Genomic DNA, 18,119 nt, shown 5'->3' on the forward strand with positions numbered 1-18,119 from the left:
GTTCAATCCCAGGCTCCTTCTGTCCGCATGTCAAAGTGTTCTTGAGCATGATACTAAACTCAAGATTGCTCCTGATGACAAGGCCAGGGTCTTGCACGTCAGCATCATCACCATCAGGGTGTGTGAATGGGTATGAGAGTCAAATTGGAAAGCATTGTGTAAGTAAAATCCATTTACCATCAACCCATAAGTGTGCAGCAGTGTCCTACTTCCCATCGTCATCTCCCCAGAAAAGCAACGGCTTTATCACATTCATTCCCCAGATGAGATGATTCACTCCCATACTGACTACTTCAATTGTTGTTACGCAGTGTGTGGGTGTGAAATCACATACTAACATACTGCCTACTACATACTCAATGAGTGGATACTGCATACTGCGTACTAAATGAACAATTAAATATGCCATTACTAGCAGACTGTTCACACTAAAGTATACAGCCAGATATCCCAGAATGCATTTAGCACCAATCGGCAACAATAGCAGAGATTTAAAGCAGGCTGAAAGCTGTTGTAATTTTCGCTGTAGCAATGTTAATATCACTTTATTAAGTTTTAATATTTTTCAGGCAAGAAAGTAAGCATGTAGATTAACAATGTATGGTCAGTTTATCCAAATAACGTCGTTTGTAGTAAAGCAGTGATAAATTCGCCTGACAAATCCTGAGCTCCGAACTGTCTAAAAATATTATTTCAGAAGCTAAAAGTTTAATTCTCTTTCCCCTGGCGAGTTTCCTCTGTCTTGTCAAGTTGATATCTACTATTCTTTGTTTTGCTGCTTAAACAATTTAAAAAGCAGTATAGCCTACAGGGACCGGTAGAGATGGAGTGTAATCCACAGTAAGTGACTGCGTTGTGTTCCAGTCAGGCTCCACTATCTTTAAGTGCAGGGTCTATTTTTGCCGGATCAGTACGGACACGACAGAAAAAAATTAATTATTGCAGCAACGCAAATGGGTCTATAGGTTGCCAGCCACCTGGAGGTGGGGGTGCTGCACCTTGCTGTGGGGGTGCTGCAGCACCTCCAGCCCCCTGACTTCCCACAGCTATGGTCATGTTGGTGTGCTGAGGACTTGGCAAGTTCAACTCAGGAGTACAAACTTCCAAATACCGGAGGATGCTTAATAAAATGAAACAAAATTGAATATAGACTGATGTGTTCATTTTATTATATTTATATTTATTGAAATGTTGTGATATCTGTGAATACAGAGCACTGTTGTTCTGTCCAGTAGAAACATGAAGTTTCACTTTACATTCAGACAAACTAATGTGGCAGCTACAATTGTAGGATTTCATCTGTGAGACCAACATTTATCTTCCAAAAGGAATTAGAGCCCAGAGCCTGTTGTCTCTGTTGCCTTTAGTCCTGTGGTTTATGTCTGTATGTTGCAGGTCCTTGGATGGGTGGAGCAGACTGTCACTTGAGTACTAACTGGGAACACCTGGCGAGTGCCCCAGAATGTATTTAAGCTCGCCTGCCCTGATTCCAGTCCCTCTCTGATCCTTCCTCCACTTACCAGGCTGTGGTTGTTTTTCACTGACAACACGCACCTCACATTAGACAACACATTCATACACTTTCAAACACCACTGATACTGACTTCCACATCCCATTGCAATTATTGTTATTTACTTTAATAAATTTCAGTGTGTCATCGCTGAGTTTGGGCGTGCATCTCCCTCCTTTGTTGTGGCCTGTGAGCCGGTCATAACATGTATTATATTATATTATATTATATTATATTATATTATATTATATTATATTATTTATCAAAATGCTGGTGAGACATTAGAGCCAGCAGTAAATCACCAAAGAGCTGCACAGATCAGTTCATCGGATCATGTTCTACCTGGGATGTCGACGGACGTTGACCATCCGATCATCTCAGGAGTCAGGCTGCTAGCAGCTGAGATGACCGGCTGGTCCCAGCCAGTGGCTCCTCACATCTCCAAAAATGCTGCAGCAGATTTACAACCAGGCATTATTTGGATAAATTGACCACATATTGGGAATCTAACACTTTCTCGCCTGAAAAAATATTAAAACTTAACAAAGTGAGTGTAACAGTCCTACAGCAAAAATTACAACATTTTGAATGAGGTTTTCTTACTTATGGAACAGAACCTATAAAGTTTTGACATCACTGGTTTATGTGAATATAGCTAGCTAGTCATCTACTAGTCGCTCCAGAATTTTTTTATTATTATTATTGTGGCCAAAAATGCTTGATTTTGCAGTGGCTTTTCTCAAAATTTACAATACAATTTGTAATGTTTTATGTGCTCTTTTTGTGGCAAAGTTGCAGAAATTAGAAAAAATCTCAAGCAAAGGAAAATAATGCCATTATTTAATTTTTTTACTACTGATGGAGAGTCATATTTAATCACTTTCTTGGATAAAAATGTACTGCATATCACAGAGACAACTATATTTCAGTGCTAATTTTTAATGTATTTTCTAAACATGAGAACTATGGGCTCAAAGTTATATAAAAAAGAAAATACTGTACTTGAGTTACATTTAAAAGCCTTTATTAAATAAACTTTCAGCTCAACATTAGCACCAAATAAAATCAGTCAATAATGCCATTAAAATAAATGCATTAACATAAAAATATAGTTTCATTTCATTTTTGAAGTAGATTCTGTCCATCTTTGCTGTCTGAGCAACACATCAACTTGTATGGGAGGGCAGGGACAAAAGTATTGGTGACATGCTGTGAAGTCTACATGAGATACACCACACCATTTAGTCCGCAGCCAAAAATCAGCCCAATCCAATCAGTTGTGCCAGAGTTACAGTGGAAAAACTGATTTTTCATTTTGCTTTGCTTCGACTTTCCTTGCTGTTAATGAAAAAGAGAGGAACAGGCATGATTTGGAAATGGAGTAATGATTTGTGACAGTTTAAACATCTCAAATTCCAACCCAATGTTATTCATAAGAGAAAATGGTGATTATGCAGTTATGAGTTTGTTGCATTGGACCGGTTTCATACAATTGCAACATTTAACATGATAAACTGACTTAAGAGTAACATGGTCATTTGCTTGGAGGACTAACTGAAGCATTAGTAAGCATTATATAGTCAGGGATGATTGTGCATTTACTAACCTGGTTTTAGGGGTAATGGTAGAGTACTATATGTAGTTGTTATAGCAGGGCATCTTGACCTAGTTGATGACCCAGTAGCTTATTTGTGCGTGTGTGTGTGTGTGTGTGTGTGTGTGTGTGTGTGTGTGTGTGCGTGTGTATGCATAATTTACACAAAGAATCCCACTAATCAAGCACATATTTCTGTTGTTTTAAGTTTTTTTTTAAATTTCAGATTTATGTTTTTTAGGATTTCTGATTTATACTGAGTAAAATAAAAACATTTTTTAAAGGTCAACTAATTTAAATGTTAGGCCACCTAAAGAAGGTTTAGCTTAAAAGGCCTAAAGCCTGAAACTATCAAATAAATAAAAAATATTTGAATTTCATCAATCATTCTCACATTCAAATGTGATAAATTATGGTTTATTCTTTATTCACCTTTATTTGTATCTAAATCCAAAATGTAGTTAGCAGTTAGCAAACACACAGTAAGCCCTGTGCTTTGTCCCAGCTTTACATATCTGTGTGCAAAGTCCGTTGTTTACTGTCTTTTCTGTAAAACTGCTCCATATGGACGAGTAAAATGTTCAGTTTGAACAACTCCTGTTCTACTCATTATTTGAAGCTTTCTCTGCACAACAAATTATCATCCAAAACAACAAATAGTCTGAATGTTTTGCTCCATACTAGTTGTGCCGTTATGTTATCAGTTTGTGTACATCTAAATAACTGTAACTATTGAATGTTATCTAGTTAGGCTATCTATTACACCAACACTGGCTTTAGCTCATTAAGTCAGTTTCACATACATAAAGCAAACTTTTCCATTTATGCTATATTAATATTAAGCTCTTTTGGTAAACTTCTCATATATCAATAGATATGTATAGGCGAGAGTCTTTAAAGGTTGTAAATATAATCAAAAACAGTGTGATCAACTAGTCTATCGATTGTCAGCTTTTCAAGTTAAATTCACCTGATGACAGTTAAATTGTCTGTCTGTCTTCAAAAAGAAATGATGACTCAGACGTTGTGAATAAAAGGAGAATAGTGCATGTGTTTGTGTCTGTGAGAGGGGAAGAGAGGCTGTTTGTTGAATCAATGAGCTATAGGCTATATTTGTTTATGAATCATTCAATAAGTATTGCTATATTGACAGTTATCACCATGTGATACATTGACAGAGTAAATCAATACATTCAAGATTTAAATAATACTGCTACATTGATAGCCTTTAATTATTGAATCAGTATGTATCATTATATTGGCAGAGTCAATCACTTTACATGATATGTTGACAGATATATATCGCTACATTTAAAGAATTCATAGGATACCATAACATTACTGCATTGGCAGAATTATTTAATATATAGCCTGTCATTGACAAAAATCACATTAAACTGCAACATGTATGTGCAGTGACAGCCAATTGTTCTGTGGTCTTTTCTCCTGACAGTGGAGGTATGGTCTTGTGCATTTTGTTTTATTTTTGCAGCATTTCCTGTCCTGACAGTGAATTCACTGTCAGCCTGCACTGGAAGCGTCCCTACAGAGGGGGCCTGCATGCAGACTGTCTTGGCACTATAAGAACATGAGTTGATTTTCTATCTTTTCACAGAAATATGATAGAACCTTTTTTTCAGAGCTCACGGTAGTAGCAGAAGATGCCCAAGAGGAATTTTGGCCCAAACCACTAGGGGATGTCTTGCCCCAGATATGAATATTTTTTTAAGGTTTTAAAACCATAAAAATCACAGTTTGATATATTGTTCCAAACTAACAAATAGTTCTCTACATAACTTTCCTGACCAGATCACCAAAAGCTTTTTTTATGTCTGTCCCTGTCAAAACACACACATTAAGTTATCTCCAAAACTGTTTGTGTGCATAATTCCAAATCAAAGGCCTGTGAAATGCACGTATACGTAAGGCAGCCCTCGGGACGATGAACTTTACTGACGTTTGATGGTACAGGCTTACAGAGTTACAAGCATCTTCCCTATACATGTAGCTACAGTACCATGTTCTGTGCTTGCTCTCCTTCCTGTGTGCTCTGGCCTTTGAGTGTATGACACTCGAAATTCAAATCCAGTTCAATGAATGAAATATCTGTGCTTAAGCATTTGAATATCTGGCTTTTATTCCTCTTCTCTTCTGTTTTTTTGTTTGTTTTTTGTTTGTTTGTTTGTTTGTTTGTTTGTTTGTTTGTTTGTTTGTTTGTCTTTCTTGGCCTCCTTATTGAATTGTTGGGCTACTTTTAAAGATAATTTTAGTTACTTGTTAATTTAGTGTAATTATTGTTAATGGCTTTCAAGACTATGTGAGTTAAATAGGTTCCAAATGTGTTTAAGTCTACTAAATGTTGCTGGTAATTGTTTAATAAAGGATAAGCAGATAATACAGGATGTATTTTAAAAATAGAGCAATTTATTTAAAATATCAAATGGATTTTTATTAGGGAGAGATATACTACAAAATATTAGGCTATAATAAGTTTGTGATAAAGATTATTATTCTTGTTATTATTATTATTATTATTATTATTATTATGTTGTTGTTGTTGTTACCCTTCTAAGTATACAGACTTAAATCAGTGTCTTCTGATATGTAATGAATTGTGTCTGCACATTTCCCTCCTCCTCGTCTTCAGACCAGGAGGTGCGGCCGCCGGAGCCACCGCCCACCGGGCTGTCCCGGCCAATGAGAAGCGGCCTGTGCGGCGACCTCTGATAGGAGCGGAGCTTCACTTCATCACCGTCTTCTGCCGTCAATGGAGAAAGCCTTTCCTCCGTTCCAACAAGAGACGCCGTGTCTGAGTGTGACCAATCTGCCAATGGGACTATAATCTTGACAAGCAACACACGGGGGGAGTGGACGGCTGTTTCTTCACCGCCTCTGGATCCTGACAGAGTTTGACAGCTGGAACCTCTCTGTCCAAGTAAGTACTTTGATTCTAACTGCATCCACAACACGGTCCGGGATCAATACTAGGTTACAGTTTAAGAGGGAACCTGACTGTGGAGAAAACTCAAATACCAACCACTTCTAAAATCATCCGAGTGGAAAACAATTTGTGCGCAAGTACCCAGAGTGATGTTAACAGCTTGTCTAGAGGTGCGTTTGTTTCCTGATATTCCTCGAAAATGCTGCTGTGTGACCCACTTTGACCTTCTCACCAGCTCCATCAAACAGATCGAGCTCATAACAATAAGGAAATTATTCACTGGTGAGGGAAAAAATATGACAGCCAGTCCCTTTCTTCCTTTTTGGGTTCCTCAAGGAATAAAATTAAATAAAATAAAAACATTTAAAGGTTGCAGATTTGCTTGTAGGCTATTAAAAAAAGAACATATAATTTCGTTTTGACAAGGACTCATGGACAAAGAAGGTTCTGCTGTAATAAATAGCCCCACAGCTCATGAATTACTCATTTTTTTTCTCTCAATTTAGTCTTTTCGTTCATTATTTTTTAATCTTAGGAGGAACGATAGTGTTTATGTACATTCAGACTTGTCAGCTGGCCCTCTTAGCTCTTAACTTCATGTTTCAGTATGTCACGCATGCAGCTTCAATTTTTACAGCCCCACTCTCCACAGTACAAACACCACACAGTGTGTGAGAGTGAGTAGCAGGTGGATGGTTGCCTCACCCAGCACAACATGTCATGCAGCCGCAGACAAATGACTTGAGAATTGGTGCAGCTAGAAAAAAACAGGGGCAACACCCCCACGTCATGAAGGCTTTGTTCTACAGTCTCTCTGCTGCTGCAAGGGTTTGTGTTAGAGTGTGTGTGTCTGCCAGAAGTTGGGGCATGGAGACACATGTGTCTTGCTATCCTGCATGGAGATCCATGTGCACCTGCCACTTGCATCGCAGGCCTGCACTGAGGGAGCCTGTGGATTAGTATCAGTGATATCCACAGAATGTGTCTGTTGTACAGAGAGTCAAAAATTGAACTTTGGCATCAGATGTCTGGTCAGATTCATAATGTTGTTGACTTTGATCAGATAGATCCTCTACATTGGAGTATTTTTCTTGTAGAGCTGCTGAGGACAACATTCAAGATTAAAACGTTTGTTTCTTTTATTAAATGAAAAAAGGTGTTTGTACAATTTACATGTTTTTATTTGTTATTTTATTTGATCAAAAAATGGCAACCTGATTCTGATGGTCTAAGCTCTGGTCACCACGGGCTCTGTTTAGGCTGGAAGTCCTAAAAATAAAATGTATATTATGTATAATAAGGAAACAATTAATTTGTTAGTTGACTGACAGAAAAGTAACAGTTGAGATCAAAATCTAAGTATTCTTTCAAACAGAAGTGCAAAACTGGTCCCACTGGTTGCAGCACATTCAAGAAATCTTGCAAGAGCTTGCAATTTTTCAAAATTACCGCAACTATTCTGCATGAAATGGCCAAATTAACAGACCATTTGTGATTTGGATCAATTGTGGCATTTGGTGTCATGGTAACTTGGTAACCTGCACTGTACCTTTGGTTTGCATTCAGTTGTTCAGAAGAGTACAAGTTGATGGCCTTCAGACAGCAAAGATGGACATAATCTGCCTCCAACATAAAAATGGGCACTTTGGAATTGAAACTATATTTTTATGTTAATGGATTTATTTTAATTGCAGATTTTATTTGGTGCTAATGTTGAGGTGAAAGTTTATTTAATAAAGGCTTATAAATTGAACTCAAGTACAGTATTTTTATATAACTTTGAGCCCATGGTTCTCATGTTCGGAAAATACATTAAAAATTAAAGCTGCAAGCAGTGATGATTGGGCCCTTGCACCTTTGTGCATGTTGGGTTGCGCTGCAGTTGAAGGGTTTTATTGCGGGTATGTAGATGTTTTCAGGCCTGAAGTCTTATTGGACGTTGCACGAAGGAGATAAATATCACTTGCTGTGTCCACTATGTGGCACTATAGAACAAACACTAATCATACAACATCTTAATGTATATCACACATAGACCACACCATGTAAATTCCATGTTAATCGGATGATGTTTGTCATATAAGGCTGACCTCCTGTTGTTAGTAGGTGGTGCTATAGAGATGACTCAATCGATGTGTTCAGGCTGGGACTCTTATCAAACATGAAAAATTTGGTGCAGGTTGGGTGATATACATGCAAGTTACAACAACTTCCTGCTTCATGGCAAAACATCGAAGTTTGCCACATGGCCACAGCAACAACGTTCAATGAAAACTCAAGATTTTATAACTTTTCATGGCAAAGGTCTTTAGATGACACTGACCAAATTTGAAGTCGGTTGGGTCAAATCTCTAGGAGGAGTTCATTAAAATACAATGCCTGCAAATGGCAAAAACTATGCAAAAACTGCGAAGTTAATTCAAAATGGCAGACTTCCTGTTGGACTGAGGGTATAGCTCCAAAAGGCTTTTTTGTGTGTCTGGACATGATACATGTGCCTACCAAAATTTCATTCATCTACGTCAAATTTAAAGGTGGGGGCTTTGACTTTAAAATTTTCTAGGGGGTGCCCTGGAGTCATTTTTCCACACCCAATATTAGACAACTAAATACACCTCTTCTGACACATGTGCCAAGACTTGTGAGTTTTTAAGTATCCCTAGCCCCTCAAAAACAGCTTCCTGTTTCATGGTGAACAATGCATCGCCATGGCAACAGCTTTTGATGAAGACTCAAAAGCTTCTCTATTTAGCATCATCAAGGTATTAGAACTTAGCTGACCAAATTTTAGGTGGATCTGGTTGACCCGCTAAGAGTAGTTAGTAAAAGTATGGGGCCTATAACTTCCTGTTGCCAGTAGGTGGTGCTATTACTGTTTTCTGAACAAATTTGAATTGGATGTGTTCAACCTGCTGGGCAGAGGTCATAAAAGTACATCACATGTAACAGCCGGTTGACAGTATGCAAATATTATTTCCTGTGTGGAGTATGTGGTGCTGGAAGTGACGTGTTAGAAATTGTGTATGCATTTGATGAACTAAGTATCATTTAGGCCTCACTTCCTGTTTCCTGTGGAAAATACTACATAAGTGAAATAGTAATGCAGCAATACATTAACCAGAAAGCAACTGACATGGATATTCATGAATATTGGACATTGCCTGTAAGAGATAACTTATCACTTCTGTCTGTTGCTGTCTATTATGTGTAAACCACACCATGTAAATTTCATGTAAATAGGATGATTGATTTCCTGTTGTCAGTAGGTGGTGCCATCACTATGACTCAATATTGACATGTAGAAGTGTTCAGGCCTGGACTCTTATCAAACAGTAGAAATTTGGGGCAGCACTTCACATGTGATAAGTCACATGTGCTTTTTTTTATAGCACACAAAACATTGCAAATTGTATCACAATTCTAGAGAAAAGCTGCTGCAAACTCAAACATTTGACAATTTGCAGATTGGCTGAGTTTCTTTTTTTATGTAATTGTGAACTGAGTACCTTGGTGAAGTACGAAGGTGAATTGAAGACATTTGAGTCACCTTGGATGCTGGAAATAATGGATAATATTTTTCACTTTTTCATAGAATAAATTGAACAAAAACATGTTGAGCAATATGACGATATATACCATGAGATGATATTAATGTCAATGAAATACCTTCATTTGTCAGGTTTCACTTGCTAGATTATTAAATTTTCAGGGAAATGTACTCTCAGGGAAATGTACTCTATAGCAATGTGCTGTATATAATGGACTAACAGAAAATAAATATTAAATTATCGCACTGTTACATTGTTTGTGTGTGTGTGTTTGTGTGTCTGTGTGTATGCCATGCCAGAAGCAGACCTCGCTTCTGAACCCTCTGTCTGATTTGAAGAGGAGAATCACAGCAGCTTTAATTTGCTGTGAAGTCCTTCTGTTGTGTGGCTGCTGCTCATCATCACATGATGTGTTGGCCTTTGTGCTTCTGTCCCATCAGCATGACAATAGCTGCCGAAAATGACTAAATAGAGACTACAAAGAAAGAAAAGAGTTTCTGCAGGAAGTTGTGTAGGTTCTGTGGGTAGCTCTGCTGTTGCTGGATGGGAGAATCAATGGGTTTACTTTGAGGAGTTCTTTATATAAACTTGTGTGTTCCCTGTGTAGAGGAATCTATTAGTTCTGACTTGTACTGTTCTGCAGTCCCATTGGACCATGTGTTCTGAGCACCGAAACTCAGTACTGAAACTGGCAGCGAATGCTTGAGCACTTCCCCTTTTAATTAGGTGTGTCTGATTTTTAAATGTTGTATTTTATATAAACAAAAGTTCTTTCTTCTTCTCCTTGATAGACAGTGTTACTAAAACATCACAAGTGAAACATATTTTGCAGGTAATTCCCACTAAAACACCTGGCACATGTGGTTTTTGGACATTTGACTTGTGATAAATTCAAATGATAAAGGCACGTGTAATTCACAGAACATTTATATTAATTTTACTGGACATGATTTTGGTAACTCCCCAGTGCTGAAATAATTGGTAAATTGATTCTTAACCTGCAAAAAATTAATTATTGACAATTTCAATAATCAAGAAATCTTTTATGTCATTTATCCCATAAAATGATCAAACATTTACTGGTTCCAGCCTTTTCAATAGGAGGATGTACTGCTTGACTGTCATGGTAAACTGAATTACTGAGTTTGTAGACTGTGATTGAAACTAAATATGAAGTTTGAGGTCATCACTTTGGGCTCTGGGAACTGATGATGGGGCTTCAAAAATGAGAAAAAAAGTTAGGTGCAGTCTGGTTTTCCACTGTCATAGACAACAATACTTTTTCACTGTTTTATGAAGCTGGTGTTTGGTATTTTTGGTAAAAAAAGCTTTTCTTTTTTTTTTTTCAATTCGATTTATTTATATAGCACCAAATCAAAACAAAAGTTATCTCAGGGCATTGGAGTTTTCTTTAAATGTATACTTTTAATGCTGTGAGCAGAACAAATTAAATTCCATTCACCTCCATTGTATTGTGGTGGAGACAGAAAACTCCAAGGCATATAAAAATAAACCAATAAGCTTTGAGGAGACATTGACCTTTATTTTGAATTGTTTGGTTAAATGTATATTTATTTCACTATTATACTACATCCAGTGCCCTCTAGATTGTGCTTCTATATGTTGATTGTATTAGTGTGGCACTGATGGATAGGGCCTGGGTGCCACTGACCCTGCTGTGTGATGGATGATGTCTGGAGCTTTGACAGTGGCAGGGCTGAAAAATGATCCGTGGCCTGTGAAGCTTGTGAAGCTGTTTTCGACCTCTGTAGCTGTAAACACTTCCCATTATTGAGCTGTGTGATGGAGAGGGGATACACATCTGTGACTGAAGGCTGTGGGAGTGGACACTCCCAGGTGTGTGCGTCCAGGCCATTCTCCTCACCAAGTGCAAGGTCAATGTAAAGGGGCCCAAGGGGCAATTTGTTGCACAGCCAGTAGTAAATAAATACAATCAACAACACACATCAACTTACACTCAAACAAATTACACAAAAAAGACAAATATTTACATAATATATTTAAAAAAGCCAATGGTAGCAAGGACAAATGAGTTTTTAAGTCTGGTGGTTCTGCATCTAGGCAGAATATATCTGCGACCAGATGGAAGCAACTTGTACTCACTGAACAGGGGGTGACTACGATCAGCCAGGACTGACTGGGCCTTCTTTGTGGCTCTGATTCTGTACAATAGGGAGAGTTCCTCAAGATTTGTGCCAGCGATTTTACTGCACATTCTTACAATGCCTTCCAACCTATTCCTGTTTTTCAGGGTGAGTGACCCAAACCAGCAGATAAAAGAAAAGCTTAAAACACACTCAATAATACAAGAATAAAACATTTTCATAAAAGAGGTGTCAACATTAAAACTTCTGAGCTTTCGATAAAAGTACATACACTGGTGGGCCTTTCCACAGACCGCATCAATGTTAATTCGTTGTCAATTGTTGTACCCAGATACTTGTACTGTCGGGCAAATTCAACAGCCTGGCCGTGAAAAGCAGGAGGTATAGGAGGATGACACTGACACTCATAACTTTATAAAACAAATTAAAGTGGTGAGAGGACACATCCCTGAGGGAGGCCAGTAGAAGATAAAAGGACATTAGATAAGATGCCATTGACTCTCACGTTCTGAGATCTATCAGTTAAAAAGTCATATTAAGTCAATGGTCAATGTTGTGGATGCTGGTATGTTGCAAAAATGTGAGGCTGGATACAGTTAAAAGCTGAATAGAAGTCAATAAAAAGCTGCCTTACAAAATTCTTTGCAGCACGTGGGTGAAAGGATCCTGGCATGATGCTAGCGTCATTCAGGCTGACTTTCCCTCCTCATTAGCTGCTCTGTCTCAGCGTTGGGGGAGAATTGGATTTTTTCTTTGTAACAATCACTGTAGAGACTGATGTACCCACCCACTGATGTCCTTCTGTGTTTTTCTGCACAGTTAGCTTAATTTAGGGATTGTATTTAGGTATGTTTACGAAGAGCAGTTATTAACATTGAGGAATAGGTTATTTATGGAAGCTGGAGGAATAAAACTGTTGTTATATTTTGTTTGGGCTTTAACAGCAGCAAGTGATGAGCTGAGACATGCCCTCACTGTCAGATCTTTTCCACCTATCACTGCTTTTATTCCAGGCTAAAGGCCCACCTCTATATAATTGCCTTTGAGTCCCCTTAATTTTAAATCAATAATAATACTGTTTGACACACACAGTGGTCTGTTTTAGTCATGGTTGACTGGAAGTACTGTTGTTGTTGTTGTTGCTGTTGTTGTTGTTGCTGCTGCCTTAGGAAAAAAACTATTTTGTGTTCATGAAAAATAAACCTGTTATGGTTGAATAGGCTAAAGTTGTGGAATTAAAACGCAATTGAAATTCACACATTAAAATTTAATTTCTGGAAGGTTTATTAGATATAATTTCAGCACCATGCACTGTGCAACCATGGTTTTAATGTGTCTCCTCCTGTGGTGACAATATAATAGAAGTAATATATGATTGGGATTTACAAGACCTTTGTGTTTATTATGTTACCTGCAGTAGATTTGTGAAGAATTATGTAAAGGTTTTCATGCACATTATTAAAGTCAAAACTTCAGCTTGTGTTGAGGGTTAGGGTTATATTTTCTGGAGGGCCAGATTTGGCCCACGGGCGGCTATTTGCCTGCCACTGGTATATACTGTATAGCACTTTAAATGTGTGCTTTACTGTGTGCACGTTTGTCTTACCCTGTGACAGCTCTGGATGTTTTCACTCCAGAACCAACAATTGGCAGGAGCTATAGGAAGGATTGTGTCTACAGTATGTTCTCATCACTCAACGGAGCCAGTAATGGAACAATCTCTCAAAAATATTATGGATGCAGAAATGTTTGTGATGCCACCCTTGAAGTGCCCTCAGAGTTAGACACTGCCACCCTGTGTGGTGCACCAATCTGTTCTCACTCTGTAGATTTAACACTATATTGTTCAACATTTATCTTGTTAGAGTTTTTGTTTTTCAAATGAACCAATTTAGGGGTGTGAATCTTTGGGAATGTCATGATTTGATTGTCATACTTGGTTGTTCAATTTGATTCAGAATCGATTCTTGGTTGAAAACCAATTCTCGATCCAATGTATAGAAAAGGGGCACTATTTTCAGTCTCTTGCTCCAGTATACTGTTTGCCAAACTATTCACTGGTGTCCTTAGTCCACTGAAATGCAATATGAAACATAACTGGCACTTAAGATAAATGGTCCGCAGCCTTTTCATTTTAAAAAGTTACCTGTATTAATTAATGAATTAATTAATTTGAAAGCGTCTTACGGTCTCCTCCCTGTACAAGAATAACAAAATTCTTATGAGTGGGAGGGGGAGTGCTCCTCTGTGTTATTAATGTCATTTCTCCAAGCCATTGTTGTCCAAGACATAGAGCAGGTGTAGAGTTTTTGAGGATTTATTTTCTTTGCACCAAAGTTGGTTTAAGCAGTGTGTGTTGGTCAGACGGTCTCATTTGTTACTGCTGGAGTTTGCTCCTCCGCTTCATTTAGCAGAGTACATCTGTTGAGCAATAGAGGGGTAATACACGCTTCCCAATAGCTCTGACAAATTAACATTTTAAATATACAAAAACACATCTATACCCAACCCCAAAGTACTTTTGAAACGCAATTAACATAAAGAACTAAATATACGCAATTCAGAGAGAAGAATTCAATATGGGGAAGTCTAGAAACAAGAAAAGTGAACAAAGCGAACAACGCCAAGAGATGCCTGACGAGATGAATGAGGAAGAGGATCCGCCCAACAGCAGTGCCATCACAGCACTGCAGAGCGAGATGGCCCAAATCAAGAGTGACATATATGCTGTCATCGACAGCCGTATCAAGTGTGTATATACGGATTTAAGAGAAGAAATAGCTGCGGCTAAAAAAGATATGCAAACGTCCATTTAAACGCTTGAGACAACATCAACATCACATAGCAACACTATCAAGGAGATAGAGGAAGATCTGCCACTTTTCACTTGGATAGTGTCAGCACACTACAATGCCAGATGACTCGTCTCAATTCAGAAATGGAAAGTCTTGAAGGCTGTTCAAGATGGCACAACATAAGGATGAACAACACATCACTGACATCCACACTGACATCCATAAACACTGCCAGCAAAGATTCTCTGCCATCTGCAAACTCAAAGCACTTTCTGTTTCCTTCTGCTGCTGCTCTATAAAAGTATAATTCAACCTATATTTATGTATCTATCTATCTATACCTCCCTCCCCATAATACTCAACATTACTTTATAATGATTCAGAAATTAATACTAAATTTTAGCCACCCCATCACAAAAAATCCCACATTCATCCCATCCAACTAAGATAAAACCTTTTGCACTAGGAGTGACATTTTTTTACTTTAGGGCACAGCTAATGGGGATCCTAACAAATAAACAAACAAATCAGTGCAATTCTTCGTGTTCTGTCATCAATTATTTTGCTAATATTTGTCAAACACTGAAGATGAGTCTCTGCTCTCTGCTTAGTAGGACACATGAAAAAGTGATAATGCAGTTGGCTATGCAGGGTTTGGGAGCATAGACTATATTAACTGGTACTGAATTAATTAACTAGATCGTTTTAACTACAGGGTCATGGATATACAAATATCTTTTATCAAAATAGAATTTTGTGTGCCTGGGTATGTATTACACCTCTTGTACAAGATTAGCCATGCAAAAAAAGAGATGAGCAATGCGATGCCCACGCAGGTAGGTGCAGCTTCCGTGGTCAGTGTAGCAGTTTCAGTTTATGATAATGGACGTGCTCTGCTGTGATGTTGCAACAGATGTGTCGCGCCGCATCCATGCCTGGTGCATATTGGCCGTTAGGCTAAATCATAATTCATTCTCATAGGTTAGTTAGTTAAACTAATAAAACAGAACAGAAAATCAATTAATGTATAAGATGATGTGTTTGTTCATAAATAGTAAATATTAGCCTAATCTTTTCTTCATACAGTGATGCAGGTCTGCACTGCAATGGTATTTAAAGTTTGAGTTAGCTACACAGGTAAAAACAGTCTCACACAGTTAGACAAGTAATAACAGAACAGAAATGATTTGAGTTAAGTTAATGTATATATTCATGAATATGACCATGTATTTGTTCACAATTAGTGTCTGTGAATATTAACATTTTCTTCATTCACTGATGCAGGTATATACTCTGATAAGCCTGCCTTGAGTCCAAATTTATAACATAATGCAATGTGTTTCATCAGTGACATATGCAGTGGTACATATCAGACAATTGGCAAGATGTAGGCTAATTTAAAAGTTAATACTGCGTATAAATGAATTGTTTTATGTAAGTAATCTTTTCATTGTAACCTCAGAGTACACCAGATTGACACATACTGTAAAAAAGTCAGCATTTTCTAACAGAGTTCTTGTTCTATGGGAGAGAGTGGCTGCACTGGAGATGGGCTCCTGAATACATCTCAAACTTGGGCCTAAAACGTTGGACATTTTGCAAAATAACCTTCAAATAATCTTCAGAAAAGATTAAAGAAGAGGTAACAGCATTAATCAGCAAGAGCAGAAGAGGAAATATCATCTTTGGATATATTTTTTAAAATCAAAACAACTAGCTAGCTGTCAACTGCTACTTGCCACTGTTACCAACATTCCAAAGGACAAACTGAACTGAGAAAGCCAACAAAAGAGTTATTTTGTGAAGACGAGAAGAGAAATTAAGGGGTCCTTGTTGGTGGTATTCTCTCTCTCCATGAACTGGTGTAATGGCTGCGTGACCGCCGTGTCTTTGTCCATGTCTACGTCTGTGTCTGTGCCATCATGTGGAGTGCAAGGGAAATATGTCTAGGATCATCAGTTTGTTTTGGACATTTGTAACAAAGACTTTTGCTACAAGAAATACTGGCTGAGAGTGCGTTTGGTCTGCTACGCCCAGTGGACCCAGAGGAGACCACGGCCTTGCCTGGAGCTGCACCAGAGAGGAAACATCGAAAGCAGTTTGACAGGACATTCATGTTGCCTAATGTTCTCTGGACAGCAAAATGGATTAAATAACTCCTATCAGTGCTGGTCACTTGTTGACATGCAAGAGCGGTCAGCTGTGGCTCAGGAGGTAGAGCGGGTGGTCCATTATTGGGAAGATCGGCGGTTCGATTCCCGGCTCCTCCAGTCCACATGTCGATGTGTCCTTGGGCAAGACACTTAACCCTGAATTGCTCAGTGTGTGAATGTGTATGAATGATTAGATTTCCTCTGATGGGCAGGTTGGGACCTTGCATGGTAGCCCCTGTACCCATTCAGCGTATGAATGTGTGTGAATGGGTGAATGTGATTCGTAGTGTAAAAAGCGCTTTAAGTGGTTGGAAGACTAGAAAGGCGCTATACAAGTACAGTCCATTTACCATTTACATCAAACTGAGACATGTACTTTTCTCTCTAAATGCACTTTTATGCACTGTGCTGCTAACTGCTCGTTCTTTGTTTTGTTTTTTTCTCTTGGGATTTATATGGGTTTTTTTTAAATCATTTTTTCAAAGGGAATTTTTAGATATACAGTAAGTCTTCATCCTTTCTATTGTTGTTGCACTGCTATGGGCTGGGAGGAGCAGCGTTTTGTTATTTTGTGTATGCAAATACACAAAAAAATGACAAACTAAATCTTGAATCTTGTTTTTTGAAAAAAGGAGCCAGGCCTTCTGGGCTAGCAAATAGTATATTGTAAACCAATCTGTCATGTCTACCAAATTCATGTAGTTAAACATAATTCAGCACAATGTTTCAATTCAATTGTCCAATATGTGGAACCTCGCTTACTTTAAGTCAGTATGGTCCTCTGGAAAAAAATGTTGCTGACCCTTGCTGTAGTGCCACTATCAGGAAAATTGTTCCCACAATTCTTGTTCTGCATCATCGGCTAAATTTGGTGCATGTTCTATAACAGGATAATGCATTTTTGTTCACAAATAAAAAAAAATCAGAAGAGAAGATGTAATGAATTTTCCTTAACTAAACTAAAACAATCAACCTTACCGCACCATTAGGAAGTTACTAGTTATTGTGGCTTTTCTGGTTAAGTAGGCAGGAGTGAAATAATATAAGAATGGTCCATGCAGACATGTGTAGTCACATTAGCAGCAGGCTAGCAGTTGATTGGTGTTTTGGTGTTGAGGTGCGTATAAATATGAATTGACTGCTTCACAATAATATCTTTAGATTATCACATTCATTACATTTGTCTCTCCCCTCCACGCTTTGTTATACAGTTGTGATGATACATCTTTGTGTTAGTAATGCTGCTACTTTAATATATTTATGAGATTAATTGTAGATTTGTATATTTTATCAGGTGTAAACACAACTTCATGATAGTAATTTTGTGTGCATACAGTTTTATACAAAAGCTATCAGAAGCAGACATGGACTGAGCTGACTCCTGTATCTATGGCTTGGTTAGTTTTAACCCCACATGTCACATCATTCACATCTCAGCGGAACCAGGGCAG

General features: G+C 38.0%; 1 protein-coding gene across 4 annotated transcripts in view; it reads left to right on the forward strand.

Annotated features, from left to right (window-relative positions):
- Positions 1–5,755: 5,755 nt before the first annotated feature.
- Positions 5,756–18,119, forward strand: part of lypd6 (LY6/PLAUR domain containing 6) — a 64,057-nt gene continuing 51,693 nt past the window's right edge. For all 4 annotated transcript variants that reach the window (XR_010930708.1, XR_010930709.1, XM_067604561.1 and 1 more), the window contains exon 1: positions 5,756–6,040. The gene's annotated coding sequence lies outside the window, so the exon portion shown is untranslated. The remainder of the gene's footprint in view (positions 6,041–18,119) is intronic.

The sequence above is a fragment of the Thunnus thynnus genome, chromosome 11, assembly GCF_963924715.1.
Source record: "Thunnus thynnus chromosome 11, fThuThy2.1, whole genome shotgun sequence".
NCBI lineage: Eukaryota > Metazoa > Chordata > Actinopteri > Scombriformes > Scombridae > Thunnus > Thunnus thynnus.